General features: G+C 41.8%; 2 non-coding genes across 2 annotated transcripts; both read left to right on the forward strand.

The window, feature by feature from the left end:
* The first annotated feature begins 15,806 nt into the window (after nt 1-15,806).
* On the forward strand, nt 15,807-15,878 carry TRNAP-AGG. Its single transcript has one exon. It is a non-coding gene; the product is annotated as a tRNA-Pro (tRNA).
* Nucleotides 15,879-15,888: 10 nt separating this feature from the next.
* Nucleotides 15,889-15,970, forward strand: TRNAS-AGA. Its single transcript has one exon. It is a non-coding gene; the product is annotated as a tRNA-Ser (tRNA).
* The last annotated feature ends 1,917 nt before the right edge of the window (nt 15,971-17,887 follow it).

A 17,887-nucleotide genomic window follows, 5' to 3' on the forward strand; every position in this document is an offset into this window, starting at 1 on the left:
TGAGCTGCCAGATAGCCCATGGCGTAGTGTGGGAGCAGCCTGAGGAAACATGGTTAATCACAAACTAAGCGGGGAGGGGAAATATTTCTAAGAACCTCTTGCTAAAACATCCACAGCATATTGGTAGGAATGGCTAGACTCTAAACACTTATTTAATATACCCCTTAAAATACATCACCTGCAACCAAAACAAAACTACCCGTTTACCTAGGGCAGATGTTATTTGGTGTTTGAGTCAGGGACAGCCAGCTTGGAAATGAGTTCAGTGTCACTCCTGCCCAGGAGCTCTGGGCACTAGAGCAATAAAAATAAATTATAATAACAATGTATCATTTATGGTGGAAACAAGAACATGACCAACATTTGCTTACATGCCATGAGAAACTGGTGAAAAAACAGTAGCTGCCAACAAGAAAGAAAAACAATTTTAAGAAAACATTTGTTTTCAGGGGTCTATGAAGGTTTTTATTAACAATGGGAAAATATGGAAAACATTCAACAACATGCCTGTCAAAAGAAAAATGTTTTTGATATGATTCCTTTCTTCCCTGTGCACCAACCATCATGCTGTTTGTTCTTAAAAATGTTACATGGTAAACTTTGAGAAATACCATACCATTTATAAATCTTGAAGGAAGAAGAGTGAGGAGCTAGCTGATTTCATAGCAGTGGCATACCTGGATACATCAAAAGGGGGTTATATGTGTCATACTTTGGAACCATTAATTTACATTATACATTTTACTGACATGTTGGATCAAATACAACATGCTTATTTTAATGGTTTAGCTACCCAGATTTTGACATCTAAATGGATAGTAATCAATGAAATGCCAATAAACCCTCGGTACTTGCTAGGTTTGAAATCCCCACTTCTTGCTCTGTTCACCCAGAGAAGTGCTCTGATGATGTAATTCTTCTGTCTCATGGTTTACTGGCTGAATGTGCTTCTGAGATGACCAGATCACACAACTGTGATTGGTCATATAGCTGAAATTCGCTCTGTATAAAAGGAATTTTGTTGGGGTTATTTTTGGTTGGTTGATTGGTTTCTGTTTCTCCACTAGACTGCATTATGCCGAGTATAACACAGATAAACAAATGCTAAGGCATCTGCATTGGATAGCCACACTCGTTGTGCACAAAAATAAGGAAAAAAGTGCACTGTGCATACAAAGCATGCTAGTATTCCCTCAGTTATCACATCTTGCAATTCTTTCCCAAACTTGGCATAGCACATATTCTTCACTGAAGATGACATACATGCCAAGTTTCACTTTCTTAAAATTAATCTTTGAGTTACCCAAGCACAAATAGCAATCTGAATTATCTTTAGATATAATCCAATAATAATAATAAAGGATTGAATTGATTTTCTTCAGTGACATCTCAACCGTTGATTGTGCGCTGCTATATTTTTTCAGCATAGTTAAACATTTTGATGGAAATTAAACCAGTACATTATCTGAATGTTAACTGAACAGTTTTTGTTTCATAAGAATTTGGGAGAACACCTAGCTTTAGACATTGGTCCAATTTGTATACTGTATGTTTTCATTAATTACTGAGAGCTGGGTAGGTACATTTTTAAAATCAGTCAATAAATTTTGTTTCTTAAAAGGAAGTAGTTTACCATAATTAAACTACATAAAGATATTTTTAAAATAAATTAAAATGAGAGTTCCCCTTCAAACATCAAGATGGGCAATTCCAAATAAATTGTTGTTACTATTAATATTTTGGAATTTACCAACTAAAAATATTTACTTTAATAAATATGTTATACATATGTTTATGCATATTTTCTAATACTCCATACCAAATAGGAGCATTCTATGTTTTAAAAAAAAAAATACAATTTCTACAAAGCCAAACTGCTGTCCCACTCTGCCTTTTTTTTTTCCCTTGGGCATTTTTGCAAATGTCCGAAAAAGTTTTCCACCCTGGCTGGTAAAACACGTAGAGCCATTCCTTGCCAGGAGGATGGTGCAAAAGTGGCTACTTAAAATCTTGTTTTGTACTCCATCATGCCAGGATTGGGCTTGTCCCTAGTAACAGCTGCTTTCACGGAAGTTTAGCTGCAAAGACTCAATGGGCCAAAACTGCAACTGAAGATGTGTGGCAAGTTGCTTCTTGGCCACACTATTTTTTACACACACACACACGAGTTTCTACACCATCATCGGACTCCCAGTGATTTGGGATGATCTTCATAGGGCCAGTTAAACCAGTTCTACAGCCAGATGGTGTGTCTGAAAAAAGTACTTGCACTGCATTTGAGACTCTGACTCTAACTGTTCTGTGCTCCAAAGGTATAAATAAAGGCCATATCTACACTGCAGCTGCAGCACAGATGGGAAGGGTTTGTCACTGTAGTTAATCCACCTCTCTAGAGGCAGTAGGTAGGTCAATGAAATAATCTATCTACCCCGGGGTTTAGTTTGACCTAACTATGCTCAGGGCACAACATTTTTCACTGCCTTGAGAGATGTAGCTAGGTTGACCTAATTTTAAAGTGTAGGCCAGGACTAAGAGTAATGGGATGAAACTGAGCAAAGACTACTAAAGCCAGTATGAAAAAGCCTAACTTTCTAATGTGGAGTAATTTCATTAGGGGAAGCAGTTGTTAAAGGAAGCAGGCTTTTGAAAGTATGGAAATCTTCTGCAAGTGTGACAATCCTGTATTGGCAGGTGGTTGGAAAAAATAGTCTTCCCAATCTCTAACAATTAAAATTCCACTGAATCCGAATCTTCAAAGCCTGATTATTTTCTGCCACCTGAAAACCTAAAAAAAAAAAAAAAAAAATAGTGCTGACAGACACAGTAGGAATAAAGCCTTCTAGAAGGCATTAACACTGCTTCGGGTGCACAGGTAGTGGAACAATGATATCTGAACAGCTATATTTCAGCTCTCCATGGGTGTGAGAAACTAAGTTTGAGGGTGGGAGCAAATGTCCCTGCAAATGACCGTGCTGCTTCCATTCTTACTGTAACTGTTGTAGGAGCAACAGTGACCTGTATGACTATGCTCTGTATAACCTGTATGCTCAAAAGGTCTGTTACACATTCTCGCCTCCCACACACATACTTTTTTTTGTCTCCTCTCCCTCTTTGAATACCTATGAAGTGGCTCTCCCGCTCCCTCCTGGAATGCTTGTGGGATGAATGGGCTGCTTGAGCAGCTGGAAGATCAGAAGAGCTCCCAGGTAGCCAAGGTGTCTGGAACTCTGATTAGGCAGCAATCACACGCCCAATGCATGGACACTGCCCGAGCTGGAGTGTGACCAACCAGATGCGGCCAAATCATCTCTAGTCCCAGGCCATGAGGAGCAGATCTTTAAAAGGGGAAGGTGCCATGTGATCAGGAGTGCACTGACAAGACTGTACCTCCCATGAAGGCCCTTCGCCCAGACATCCTGGACAGTGGTTTGCCACATTGCATTTCATTGTGCCTCGGGAAGACTTACCTTCATCGCACTGTCCTTCGCTGCGCTATGGGACACTTACCTTGAAGGATCCTAACATCTCCAGTGCCATGCCTGTCCCGGGAGCGTGAGTATGACCCCGCCCCCTTCTTTTGAGCTTAGCTATCAGTATAATAAACGTGCTGCTTTCTGCCAAACTCTGGTGGGTCATTAGTCTTCCCTAAGCGTACTAGTTGGCCCAATTTTGGGTAACAGTAACAATATTAATTTAGGCAATAAAAAGATGTAGTTTCAGGTACTACACCTGCCCTAGAGTCCTCCTACTAATTTTTGTGGGTTTACATTCACGTTTCCTCCCCCCCCCGCCCCAATTTTTTCCTGACCCCGTTTCTGTATGAGGGACCCACACAGATGGAACTGACTGGCTACAGTGGAAATAATGAAATTGACTGCACAGAAGGTGCTGTCACATGCAGAAAGTGAGATTACAGAAATTGCGTGAAGCATTTTCTCTAATGTTTTTCAGTTGTAGTTAACTTAGATGTTATTTGTTACAATAGTAAGTACAAATTTTCGTACGGAATTGATTTTTAAGTTGACTGCATTCCTTTAATTTTTCTACATAAAATTCTGAAGAAATTGACATAGTTTCTCAGATCAAATACTTTTCACAGGCAACAATTTTTAGTGACCATTTGAGACTAAAAGATATTAAAACAATGCAAGATGCTGAGTGCCTGCAATGTCTACTGATTTCTTTGGGAGTAGAAGGTATTCAGCACCTTATAGGCTCAAGCCTTAGAGAAAGGATGGGCCAGTGGTTAGGGTGCCAGCCTGAGGCCTTGGGAATAGGTTTCAGTTCCCAGTTCTACCACAAACATCTTGTGTGTGCCCTCAAGCAAGTCATGTAGTCTCTCTCTGCCTCAGTCTCCAGCTATAAAATGGAGATAATAGTACCCTTCTGCACAGGGGTGTTGTGAGACCACACACGCTAAGAGTGTGAGACACTCAGATACTACAGTAATGGGAGCTGTATAGGTATGTTAGATATATTCTTCAGTCAGATATGTGTGATCGGAGCTTTATTTGAGCAGATATGATTGCAGTAACTCATTTTTAGAGAGAGAGAGAAGGGCTGTTGATTAATTGCAGTTAACTCATGTGATTAACTCCAAAAAATAATCACGATTTTAAAAAGTAATCACAATTGATTACACCAGGGGTCAGCAACGTTTGGCACGCAGCTTGCCAGGGTAAGTGACCTGGCGGGCTGGGTCAGGCCAGTTTATTTACCTGCTGATGCGGCAGGTTTGGCCGATCACGGCCCCCACTGGCCACGGTTCGCCCTCCTGGGCCAATGGGGGCAGCGAGAAGCAGCCCGGGTGAGGGATGTGCTGGCTGCGGCTTCCCACCACCCCCATTGGCCCGGGACGGCGAACCACGGCAAGTGGGGCCCGCGATCGGCCGAACCTACTGCGTCAGCAGGTAAATAAATTGGCCTGGCCCGCCACGGTGCTTACCCTGGCGAGCCTCATGCCAAACGTTGCTGACCCCTGGATTACACTAACAATAGATATTTATTTAATAAATTTAAATTGGTATTTTGGATTTTTTCTACATTTTCAAATATATTAATTTCTATTACAACACAGAATAGTGTACAGTGGTCACTTTATATTACTGTTTTTGATTACAAATATTCGCACAGTAAATGATAAAGAAATAGTATTTTTCAGTTTGCCTCAGAAGTATTGTAGTGTGATCTCTTTATTGTGAAAGTGTAACTTACATATGTAGATTTTTTTGTTACATTATTTTGTTTTGGAGTGCAGTTATATAAAATTTTAGAGCCTACAAGTCCACTCAGTCCTACTTCTTGTTCAGCCAATCACTAAGACAAACAAGTTTGTTTACATTTATAGGCGATACTGCTGCCTGCTTCTTATTTACAATGTTGCCTGAAAGTGAGAACAGGCATTCGCATGGCACTTTTGCAGCTGGCATTGCAAGGTATTTACATGCCAGATATGCTAAACATTCATATGCCCCTTCACACTTTGACCACCATTCCAAAGGATATGCTCCCATGCTGATGATGCTTGTTAAAAAAAAAAAAGTGTTAATTAAATGTGTGACTGAACTCCTTGGGGGAGAATCGTATGTCTCCTGTTTTACCCACATTCTGCCATACATTTCATGTTATAGCAGTCGGAGGATGACTCAGCACATATTCGTTTTCACAGCAAAGAAGGTACCAGATTTCTAAGGAGAGATATAGCACTCGACCCAAGATTTAAGAATCTGAAGTGCCTTCCAAAATTTGAGAGGGATGAGGTGTGGAGCATGCTTTCAGAAGTCTTAAAAGGGCAACACTCCAATGTGGAAACTACAGAACCTGAACCACCAAAAAAAAAAGAAAATCAACCTTCTGCTTGTGGCATCTGACTCAGATGATGAAAATGAACAGGTAAGTCTGCACTGCTTTGGATTGTTATCGAGCAGAACCCATCATCAGCATGGATGCATGTCCCCTGGAATGGCGGTTAAAGCATGAAGGGACATGAATCTTTAATGCATCTGGTACATAAATATCTTGCAACGCCAACTACAACAGTGCCATACAAACATCTGTTTTCACTTTCAGGTGACATTGTAAACAAGAAGCGGTCAGCATTATCTCCTGGAAATTGTAACCAAACTTGTTTGTCTGAGCAATTGGCTGAAGTCGGACTGAGTGGACTTGTAGGCTCTAAAGTTTTAGATTGCATTCAAAAATAAAACTTTTTTGTGCATAATTCTACATTTGTAAATTCAACTTTCATAATAAAGAGATCGCACTACAGTACTTGTATTAGGTAAATTGAAAAATACTATTTTTGTTTTTTTTACAGTGAAAATATTTGTAATCAAAAATATAAAGTGAGCAGTATACACTTTGATTTCAATTACAAACACAGATTACAATATATTTGAAAATGTAAAAACATCCAAAAATATGTAAATAAACAGATTTCTATTATTGTTTAACAGTGCTGTGGCAGGGCGCTGACTCACTGGCATGGCGCTTCTTGCTGGTCATCCTGGGAATTAGCTCTTCTAGCCCAGAGCGCTCCCTGCAGGCCAGTGTCTCACCTGCCACTGACCACCCCCCCTCCCCCCGTCCCTTCCGGACCCTGGTGCCCCTCTATGTCAGGGTTCTGCCCCAGCAGTAACCCACAATCTGGGTCTCCCCACCCAGGGGAACCCCCAACCCTCTATCCCTACCTTGCCTCAGTGGTTACTGCCAGTCACCATCTAGCCCCCACTCTCTAGGGCAGGCTGCAAACCACTCATTATTGGCAAGGGGGTTTGGACCAGTTGCCTCTGCAGCCCTAGTATCTTTTTATAGGCCCTTTTCACGGCCTGCAGCCTGGGGTTTTACTAGGCTGGAGCTCCCCATCTCCCTCTGCCTTCCCTAGCACTACTCTACCTCAGGCACCCTTCTCAGCTCCCAAACAGCCCAGTTCCTCTCTTTCTACAACCAAAGAGAGACTATCCTGTCCTTCTAGCCCACCACCCTCTTATAAGGGCCAGCTGGGCCCTGACTGCACTGGCTACAGCTGTGGCTCTCCCAGGGCTGTTTTAAGCCTGTTAGGTATAAAGAAGTAAGAAATGTTGGTGTTGTTTAATATGTTCAATTAGTTGTTTTAATAATGTATTTCTAAGGTAATGTTAAGTGAATCACTAGCTTTAATAGAATTTAATATGGAGTATATGAACTATGATCCTTGGACTCCATTCTTGTAAGCAAACTTGTTTACAACTTAGACACTAGCTCAAACTGCACAGAACCAGTTTTTCCTGCCAAAAAGGCTATATAAGAGCCTGCTCAGTGCCTGCGGGGGGGGGCTGTCCATTCCAGTGGCAGCGCGTGCCCGGGTCTTCCTAACACTCCAGAGCTAGAGAGAAGAGTACCATCTATCCCGCAGCGAGGTTGAGGAAGGAGAGGCCTGTCATCACTATCCCCATCACAGCGAACTGAATCCATTTTACCTGTGGACGGTCCTGCTTTCCTGGTATCCATCTTCCCAGAGGGTCTCCCCGCCTGCAACAAAGTCCAAGAAGTCGTCGGGACTCTCCAGTAGTCCTCTTCAAAGGCTCTAAATCAGCCGGAGAGTAGAAGGTCCTGGGCTTCGCACCTGCATGCTGTGTCCACTGCGCCTAAATCATAGGAAAGGTTTCTGTATTGGGGTTTCTTTTATTGTTTTTCTAAATGCCAAGGGAGGTTTGTGAGTCTGAGCTTCAAGCTCCTAAAGCCAGTCACTGAATCTAAGTATGGTTAAGTTTGTGTTTCTTCCCCCCCACACCATTTTCCCCAGTTTTCTGTACCTTTGCCCTTAATATACTTACCTTTGTTTGCACCATATTACCTTGTCTCTCTTTATTTTTATTATATCACACATGGAGGGAGGGACACCCTTATTGTAAGCTAAATCCACCAGTGACAGACCCGGAAGGGAGCCCACTCTGCTCTTCTGAGAAAAAGGGCTTTCCTTTTCTATCTTTCCCCCTACCACTTTTCTCTCTGAAGTGTTGCCTTACTCCCCTTGGGCTAACAAGCCCTTCAGGGCAGGAGCGGGGTAACCACCCCGCTACAAGCGCAATTAATCGCGATTAATTTTTTTAATCACTTGACAGCCCTAATATATATATATATATAAAATCCTGTTTTATTAGCTAATTTACTGAGGCCTCAGCATATAGTGGGTGAAATCCTTAAGTCAACTAACAGTTTTAGTTATTCTGCCTATCAAGTCATATCACTATATTTAAACATCCAGACTGTTGTGGCATGCTTGTATGTTTGTTGTACCCCTCACCTTCCTCCTGTAGCTCTGTTCAACCTCCTCAGTACTAATTTTTATTTTTGGCTCACAGTAATTGTGTGAATAAAAAAGTTTGTTTCCTTAAAAAACATTTAAAAGGAAGCAGAATGAGGAAACAAACAGAAAATTCCACTTGCTAAACCCCATTTGCATGGCATCAGGAAACTTGTGCACAGGTAATTTGCAAGAAGTGAACCGTCTTCCCATTAAGAAATCCACATGACCTTTCATTCAGGCTAGTTGATGAACAGCTTATGAATTTGAAAAACCGAAGTCACTGTTGACGTGTACAAAAATCAGAACCGTTTGATTGGTGTATGGGCCAGCCATAAGCAACTGAATCAAGAAAAAAAAAAAAAGATTATCCAAGCAGAACCAGACAGATAAGAATTTTATTGTGAGGATGCTCCATCTGTGATTATAAACACAAGAGATTATATTTGTTTAACAAGGCTAGTAAAAATAAAATTTGATGTACTTTCTTTTCAATCCCTCCCCTATCCATTTGTAAAATCTATTATTTATAGGTCTGGCATTTTGTTGTTCTCCCAAATGCATGCTTTGATATTCTTTTTCTGAGAGAAGAAAAATCTAGTATCCCTGAGCAGACCTGCAATAAAGAAACTACTGCACCTCAGAGATAGAAGAGGGGAGGTGATTTCAGTAAGGAAATATGCTTCAAGTTTAACTAGGGTGGTTGAAAAAATACCAAGAAAACAATTTTTAGAAAACTCATTTGTAAATGTTAACAGTATCATTTGAAAGACATGATGTCCTATGCATATAGGGTGAAATTAACTCCTGTGGTTAACAGCCCAGCACGAGGACTATGTATCACTTAAATCCCAACTAAGCCCTCAAAAATGGACTTAAGTGGGACTTGCCTTGTGCTGGTCCTCTGCACAAGCATTAATTTCTCCCACTCATATTAATTTTGCTGTTAATTCTGCCTGTGCCTTAAAAAATAATTTTTCCCACAACCCCAAAGCTCATTGTCTTCTGGGCTTCTTATAACCCAGAAAAAAAATCTTTATTTTCTGCTTCTTCATTAAAAGGAACTCAGATTGGTTTCAAAACCATGAGATCCATACATACAAGCTAGCTGCCCTTGCTGAATAGCCTGTAGCAGGGACAATCCCTATTTTTAAGTGTGCAAAATATCGACCATATTCTCATACTGTCCTTTCAGAAAACTCTCCTAGTCTTTTTTATATTATAAGAATTAAAAAGCAAGCCCTATTTTTCTCTCCCAATGTTTCTCTTTATAACTTTCAGATATTAGCAATAATAATAGAAGCTGATCTAGGGTTATACAAAAGGGAAGTGTGCATTAGATGAAATAGAGTCCACTGTAGTCTATGCTACTCTTTGAAAAACACAGTGCCAGTCATAACTCTGAAGTGCTATGTATGCAAACGGGGCTTTGGATAAAGGCAAAGGCACAGTTTTCCTGGGGGCTTGATTGCTAATGTCATAAGTAGAGGAATAGGGATGCTATAGCCCTTGCTCCTATCCCCAGTTATGTTGCTGTGTTATGGTATTAAAAGGATATTGTGAACTTTATTATTAATTTATGGATGAAGAATACATTATTTAACACAAAATTAAATATTTGTTTTTGTCCTGTTTGCTTATCCCTACACATCTGATGCTAAGGGTTAAATGGGTTAACGCATTAACCTTTTACTTCTGGAAACCTGGGTTCAGATCTGATTTAGGTCACTAGCAGAAATGCATTTATTGTTCTCAACCTCATCCCATAGGGGACATTTGCCCTTGTGGTCATATCACAAAACCACTGCAGGAAGTGGCCCAAATTCTGCATGACTGGCTTTCTCCTTTCAGAAGAGAATCATGATTAATATAGGAGGGATTATAAAGGTCAAAGTATTGGGGTATAATGCATCGTTTTTTAATGGAGTAAAAATAAAGAGTGCTATGTATGTAAATGCTGGTTTCATATGGAGCATCAGCATGGGGGAAAGCAGTTGCCGCAGGACCGCTACTCTCCATTCTGCATATTTTGGTGAGAAATGGCAGGCACAGATGGAGAGTGGGTAGTGTTTTGTCTCCACCACCTATCAATTCATTAGCCAGTGGAGCTGACCTGATGTGGAGAGGCAAGGCATAGCTTACTCCACCCCGGAGCACATCGGAAACAGGTGCTGACCCATGACTCCGAGTCATAATATAGTCTCTGGTCTGTTCCTGGCAATGCAACTATGTGCTTCCCCTTACTTGGGGTTTGTGGTAACTCCTCATAGCTCTAGTCCTTTGTGACTTATTTTCCAGAACACTAAAATTCATTTGCCCAGTCCTTGTCCTTACAGAAATCAGTGCAATCATTTGCACTAACTTGATGGCTTTCTGATATCTTCTCAGACTAGAAGTGTTTAATCTCTTTACTCCTCATGAAATGGATTTTCATAAACAGCCACCCTCTCCCTCTCCAGTCATACTGAATGGGGGAGAAGGGAAGATATATTTCACAGGCTAGGCCCCTCCACTTAGAACATCATTAAATAGCCAAAGATCCCAACAAGATCTCTAAATTGAAAACCCAAGTAAAGAAAAAAATGCAATATAAGCTCCCTGTTGTTGAGTTGAGGGGCAACATCATTGCCTCTGTTTGCTTCCTCCAGCCTGCCATCATTACTGCCATCTTATCAGAGTTGTGCCTCAGCCAACTAGCTCTCATGCAAGCCCCAGTCTGAGCCATACACTTGTGTCTGTGTCTTATGCATGTGCACCTTGTGTGTGGAGTAAGGAGTCTCCTCCCTCTGTGCTGCTCCCATGGAACTTCAGTCCCTGTACCTAGAGGGGTCAGTTCTGATTAAGGTCTCTGGCACTACTCTAATGCAAAGTAATAGGTAACTATAATAGACTTTTAATGTAGCAAGACAGCTGGGGGAAAAGGTTCTCTAAGGTTTAATTTAATTTGAATTCGTCTGACCAATGAAACCTCACAGGGTTGGGGTTCTGGATGTCTGCAGAAGCAGAGCTCAGCTGGGGCACATTTGCTGACAGTCCCTATATTTGAATGTCTGGGGGCTTCTGACTGAGTGCTGGGAGCTAACGCCTATTGAGTATCTGGAGATGTGCAGCTAATTAGCTCATCAGTCTGGGAGAGCTGATGAACCAGATAGCCATCAGCGGAGGGGCATAAAAGAGGATACAGGAAGGCTGTGGGGAGGAGCACCTGTGCTAGTGGAGCCTAGCGTGCTTGGTGAGTTCAAGGAAAAGGTGACAGCTGGTCCGCCCTGGCCCTGTGCAAAAGGTCTAGAAACACTGTAAATACTTTGCTGCACAAGACTGTACTGGTGATAGGAATATAAATAAATTCATGTGAAGTTGCTACCTACTGGCATAGTTAGTGATGTTTCTGGAGCATCAGAGGATGAGGACAGAGCATACCCCATTACAGGGCTGCATGAAGTACATTATCTGTCTGTATATGGAACTCACTTCCCTGAAGGTTCACCAGAACCTAAGGCCAACAAGTGCAAAGCACCCACAACCCTAATTCAAGTCAGTGGGAGCTGCAGGCACCCAGTGGCTCTGAAAATCGGGCCTGAAGTATCTCAAGGTGGGCAGCCAAAACTGGAGCCAATACAAAGCCAATACTTCAGAAAAATTGTCTGTTAGTCTGCTGACCTGCGGCATAAGACTCATTTATTTTCTCAGGGTTCATTGAGGAGGTACGAATATAGGGATGCTGTATAGTTAAATGGTGGCTGCAAGTTTTTCTTTGGGCACAGATATTTTATTTCTTGTTCAGCATCCAGGCACTGTGTGAAGGACGATCTTATAAATTAAAATTATTAACCAATGACACTAAACTTAAGAAGAAGAACAGGAGTACTTGTGGCACCTTAGAGACTAACAAATTTATTAGAGCATAAGCTTTCGTGGACTACAGCCCACGACTTAAGGTGCTCATCAGAGTAACTGAGCTGTATGAATTAAACGTGTGCCAATGGTGCCATCTAGTGGTTGCATATGGTAACACATTTGACCTAATTATATAACAAAACATAGCTGTATGAGCTGACCACACACTACCGCTCAAATAATACTGTCTGGTATAGCCTATACAATACAGCTGTATTTAGGGTGACCAGATGTCCCGATTTTATAGGGACAGTCCTGATTTTTGGGTCTTTTTCTTATATAAGCTCCTATTACCCCTACCCCCGTCCCGATTTTTCACACTTGCTGTCTGGTCACCCTGACTGTATTGCCAATATAAAATCAATGGATGAAGAGCACTGCAGTTTGGGGGCAAGATGACTGAGCATTAGATGAGGGGGAAGTTGGATGCAAATGTCTGCAGTCCATGAGACCTGCTTCTGCTGCCACCCAAAATCTAAATTATATTTTGCCAGGGTTCCATAACAATTAAAGTGAGAGAGTTTCTCTCCTGCCCTGGTCCAGTTCTCCAATATCTCCCATGCTTTGTTAAACAGAAATGATCTAGTAGTGCAGTTACTTGTACATTGTGTCCAGATTCTTGTTTGGATCCACAGACATAACCCTCCTGTTGCCCATTGTCTCTCCTGTCCTGCACTTACTAACAATCTTACTTTCCTACCATGTTAATCTGAGACCCAGAGATTTACTGCAATTCCTATCTTTCTTTCCTCCCCATTCCTGTGTCTCCCTCCTCCCTTGACTACCTGTTATGAAATAGAATAATGAAATAGTCATCAAAGACATTAGTACTTATTATAATTTAGATATTCCTGTTATCCATATAGACTGAAATCCTTTTGGAATCTTGCTAAATTCTATCCGTATTAGATTCTCTGTGAAATAGTTAGCGTTTGGAAGTGGACTGTATAACCCAATCAGATTCTCACTTTGCTCCTGAAGAAGATGGATTCAACTCAGTGAGCTCCCTATCCCCTCCCCCCTCACTACCCTTGACAACTGAACCTATGGGACAGCACTGATGTCAATGCCAATAGTACAGTCACCCCTTACTAGGCAGGCCACTTCAGTTAAAATTTTGCCTCATGTACATACTTGCACTCTAGTGCACTCATTATAATTGCACAGCTTTCTGGGCGCCTCTCAGTACCTGGCATGGCTACATGAAGCAATGGCTTCTGGGAGATTTTGAAAGACCTTCTGGGAACCCTGGGGAATTGTGAGAGAAGAGGTTGAAGTCCCATAATCCCCTATGAAACTCAATTTTTTTTGCTGTGTACCAGTGCCCTTTTCTAGTCTTGTTCTCAAAATTAAGGCCAGATAAACATTCAGCTGTCACTCTTTGTTTAGTAAGAAATATTCCTGCTGCGGGAGTTTTTGAAAAGAAGCTGCTAGAAATCTGAGGCAGCAGCTGAGATCAGCAGGTTCCAGAAATACCTACGAAGAGCTAGAGAATAAGATTATTAGTGCTTTATAGGATTATTATAAATAACTGTTGTGCACTTGCCACCCCTGGAATAGACAGCTGAACTTCAGCTGATTGATCTTATTCTTAAGTGCTGCTTTTGAGTTCAGACCACAATCACAGACTGATGGGACTGAATAATTCTCAAGATCTAGGATGAACAGCAATGGCTTCAGAAGGAGGAAGGAGACTTTTCTGTACCTCTGTGAGAGGATGGCCTAACATTGTAGCATCAGACCACCAGGATGAGTACTTCATTTGCTATGCAAAAGCTTGACAATTGCCCTGTGAAAGCTGGCTACCCCAGATAGTTACTTGTGGAAAAACAATTTGAAGTTGGCAAGTCCACAATGGATGCTGTGGTCTTAGAAGGTTTGCATGGCAAAACACTGAGTGCTGCAGGGGCGTGTGATCCAGGTGGGCAATTTGCCAGAGAACACTGGGCTATTTAAACAATTGGGATTCTGGAACTGTGCAGTAGCTTCTGGTGGAATTTATGTGCCCATTCTGTATCTCGCAACCTCTGCAAACTCAGGGGTACATTAAAAGAATGGGTTCCTACTCAATGGAGAGGAAAGCCTGAGAGGATTATTGCGGTCAGTTCCAGAATATTAACATAGAGTGGCAAGGCAAAGGGCATGATGCTAGAGTTTTCACAAAATCTAGACATTTCAGGAGTGGACTGAGGGGGACTTTATTCCTACCCAACAGTATTGACACTAACTCTACTTCACTTTCCACTGGGAATTTGCATGCCCACATTTGCCATAGGTATGAAACCAAACCATTACCAGATTACATAGACCAGGAGAGACGCTGACTCACTTATACACTCCGTGGGTGATATATTGCCTGATTTTGGCAGATTGAAGGCATAGTGCAGAAGTCTACTGACCTGCAATGATAATTCCCTATCTCATGTAGAGGTTATTATGCATACAGTAAGTAATAATTATATAGTAATGTGGAGACATTTATTAGAATATCTGCCTGTTGCATTTTCCAGACATATTCCTACTTATTATTTGAATTACAGTAGTATTGGGAAGCCCTATTGTGAGACTTGCTGTACAAACATGAACTCTTCATGTTCCGTCACTTAGCCAGTTTCTTTTTATGACAGAATTTTCTCTCTTATTCCATGACTGCTCAGTTTCCTTAATGGCCTCTTTTGAGAGACTTTGTCAAGTGTTGAAAATCCAAATAAATTATGTGATCTAGTTCTCCTTGTCCCTTATTTTGTGGACATGCCCATGTCATTTTAATAAATTCAGTGGTTTTCAAATTGGGGTATGCGTACCACTTGGGGGTACGCAAGCTCTCATCAGGAGGTACGCAAGAAATATCTGGAGTTTTCAGGAACTGTCAGCAACATCCGGAACAAAGAGGATATCTTCACCTGTGTGGTCTGGGCTATTGGAGAATACATGTCTGTCTCATACGACAAAAGGTGTACTGTGGAGCAGATCAACAAGTCCTTCGAAGCCCTGGAGGCCATACTGTTGAAATCAGGCAACTCCTGACAGCATCCCAAAGTATTTGCCACGTGTCATCACGGTTCTCATGACAACACTGACCAAACTGGCCTCATGCAGCCAAGATTTGATCCCCAGGATGTTCCTGTTCCTGTCCAAGATGAGAGCATTTGTTCAGAGCCCTGCCATGGCCTCAATGTACAGTGAGGAAGACAATGAGGAGATCCTGACCCGGGCCGCAGAGCTAATGAACCAGTTGAAAATGCCCATTGTGGCTCAGTTTGTGCTGATGCCATCAGCGGAGGTTGCCAGTCCATGGTTTCACCCAGACACTAACATGTCCCTGCCTCTCTCCATGAAGACGGACAGCCGGCTTTTAGAAAGGGGGACTGGCTTCATGCCAGGGTGAGGTGATGGCATTTCTGAGTGTAAACTGCATAGCTCTGACTGAAGAGACCTGGCTGGCTCTGTGCTGTATTTTGACTAACCTTCTGCTGCTGACTCTGCTTAATGGAATATGGGGAAGGTGGAGGAATGAGGCTCTGTTCCAAGCTGCACCTTCCTGGAAATGAGCAATAAATGATGGAAAAGAGGAAATTTTATGCGGAAATACCTCATAATTTTATGCGGCAATCCCTCATATAGTGGCTCATTGGTCTAGGGGTATGATGCTCACTTAGGGTGTGAGAGGTCCCAGGTTCAAATCCTGGCTGAGCCCTGTTTTAAGACTAGTTGTGGCCGAGTGGTTAAGGCAATGGACTAGAAATCCATTGGGGTCTCCCCACGCAGGTTTGTATCCTGCTGACTACAGGTTTCTTTTGGAGGAGGGAGGGATAGCTTAGTGGTTTGAGCATTGGCCTGTTAAACCCAGGGTTGTCAGAGTTCAGTCCTTGAGGGGGCTAGTTGGGGACTGGTCCTGCTTTGAGCAGGGACTAGATGACCCCCTGAGGTCCCTTCCAACCCTGATATTCTATCCTATAATGATAGACAACACATTTTATTTAGTACGGAGGTTTTCAAACTGTGCAGTATGCTTCCCTAGGGGGGGCATGGAGGAACATTGGGGGGGGAGGGAGTGAGCAATGACACCAGGCAGCTTCAGCCAGCCCCTTGCAGTGGGGCTTGGGGATAGAGTGCCACCTCCACCCCTGACTCACTTCAGCAGGCCACCTAGCCACTGAGTTGGGGGGGGCACAACCAAAAATTGTAACGCAAAGGGAGGGCTCAGCTCAAAGCCTATCTCAAATGAGGGTATGCAGTAGACTACATTATTTGGAAAGGGATACACAGCCTAAAAAGTTTAAAAAACACTGGGAGGATTGATGTTGCTTTGCAGATGTGTGCTGGTTTGTGTTCATCTAGGTATTTTATAATTGTAATTATCCTTTCAGCCAGTTTGCCAGGTACTGAAATATCTGATGGGTCTATAATCCCATGGACTACCCAAACACAGCAGAGGTAATTAAGAGATAAGTAGGGATCACCTCACCCACTACTGAAATGCAGCCAGCTACAGGGTAGAACAAATGTTTATCTGGCCTTCATTTTGAGAACAAGACTAGAAAAGGGCACTGGTACACAGCAAAAAAAATTGAGTTTCATAGGGGATTATGGGACTTCAACCTCTTCTCTCACAATTCCCCAGGGTTCCCAGAAGGTCTTTCAAAATCTCCCAGAAGCCATTGCTTCATGTAGCCATGCCAGGTACTGAGAGGCACCCAGAAAGCAGTGCAATTATAATGGGTGCACTAGAGTGCAAGTATGTACATGTTTAATAGCAATAACGCAACAGCAATTATGTCCGGAATCAAAGAAAAGTGTATCTAGTTGACAGTGCATGTAAAATACTAGGGTACTACCATTCTTACAAAATATGTCAAGTTGCATAAAGAGCACATCTGCTATTTTCATGACTCAGGATCTCTATTTATGGAGAAATATTTAGCTAAAATATAAGAACATTCACTTCTCTTTTTACTTATAGTAAATGAAGTCACATGTAGGTCTTTGTATGAAATCGGGCACAAGCTTTGTTTGAACTTTATAGCTCTCTTCCATTTTACATTCTGATAGCAAATATCATCCCTCCAACTGTTTTGGTTACATTTGTTTAACTCCTTGAGTGCCTCCAATAACCACAGTAATACCTGTGAGCAGAGCTGCTTGAAAATATTCAAAGTTTCAACAATTTTTGTGTGAAAACTTCAGAAATTCTTGACAATAGAAAAAATGTACTGATTTTTGACCAGCTCGTGGAGTGGTCAAATATATATATTCTCCCCCCCCCCCCAACACACACACAAAGTGCTGTCTCCTGTACAGACAAGCTTTACCTTATTGTAGCAAGTTCTATTGTGCCAGAGGAGTGGAATTGTCGACCTTGATAGGGAGCTTTAGGTGGTGTTTTGGATATGCTGACCCCATGCCATTTAGTACCTTGAAGATAAGGACCTAATGTGACGTTGTGCAGTCTATATGGTTTTATAAAAACTTGATAATAAGTCAATATAATGTAACTGAGCTGGTTTTAGAGAAAATACGGTAATAAGTGAATGTAACGTAACTGGGATATGCTTCATGCAAAAGGTCTCTTGTAAGGTATCATTACAAAGCTTATAATCTACTGAGTATGATCATCTGATTTGTATAAATGTACCACTCTTGTATCTAAAATTAAAATATAAAATGTAACTCTGAGGGCCTATTGTAATTGTGTAAAGTGTGGAC

The sequence above is a fragment of the Trachemys scripta genome, chromosome 1, assembly GCF_013100865.1.
Source record: "Trachemys scripta elegans isolate TJP31775 chromosome 1, CAS_Tse_1.0, whole genome shotgun sequence".
Lineage (NCBI taxonomy): Eukaryota > Metazoa > Chordata > Testudines > Emydidae > Trachemys > Trachemys scripta.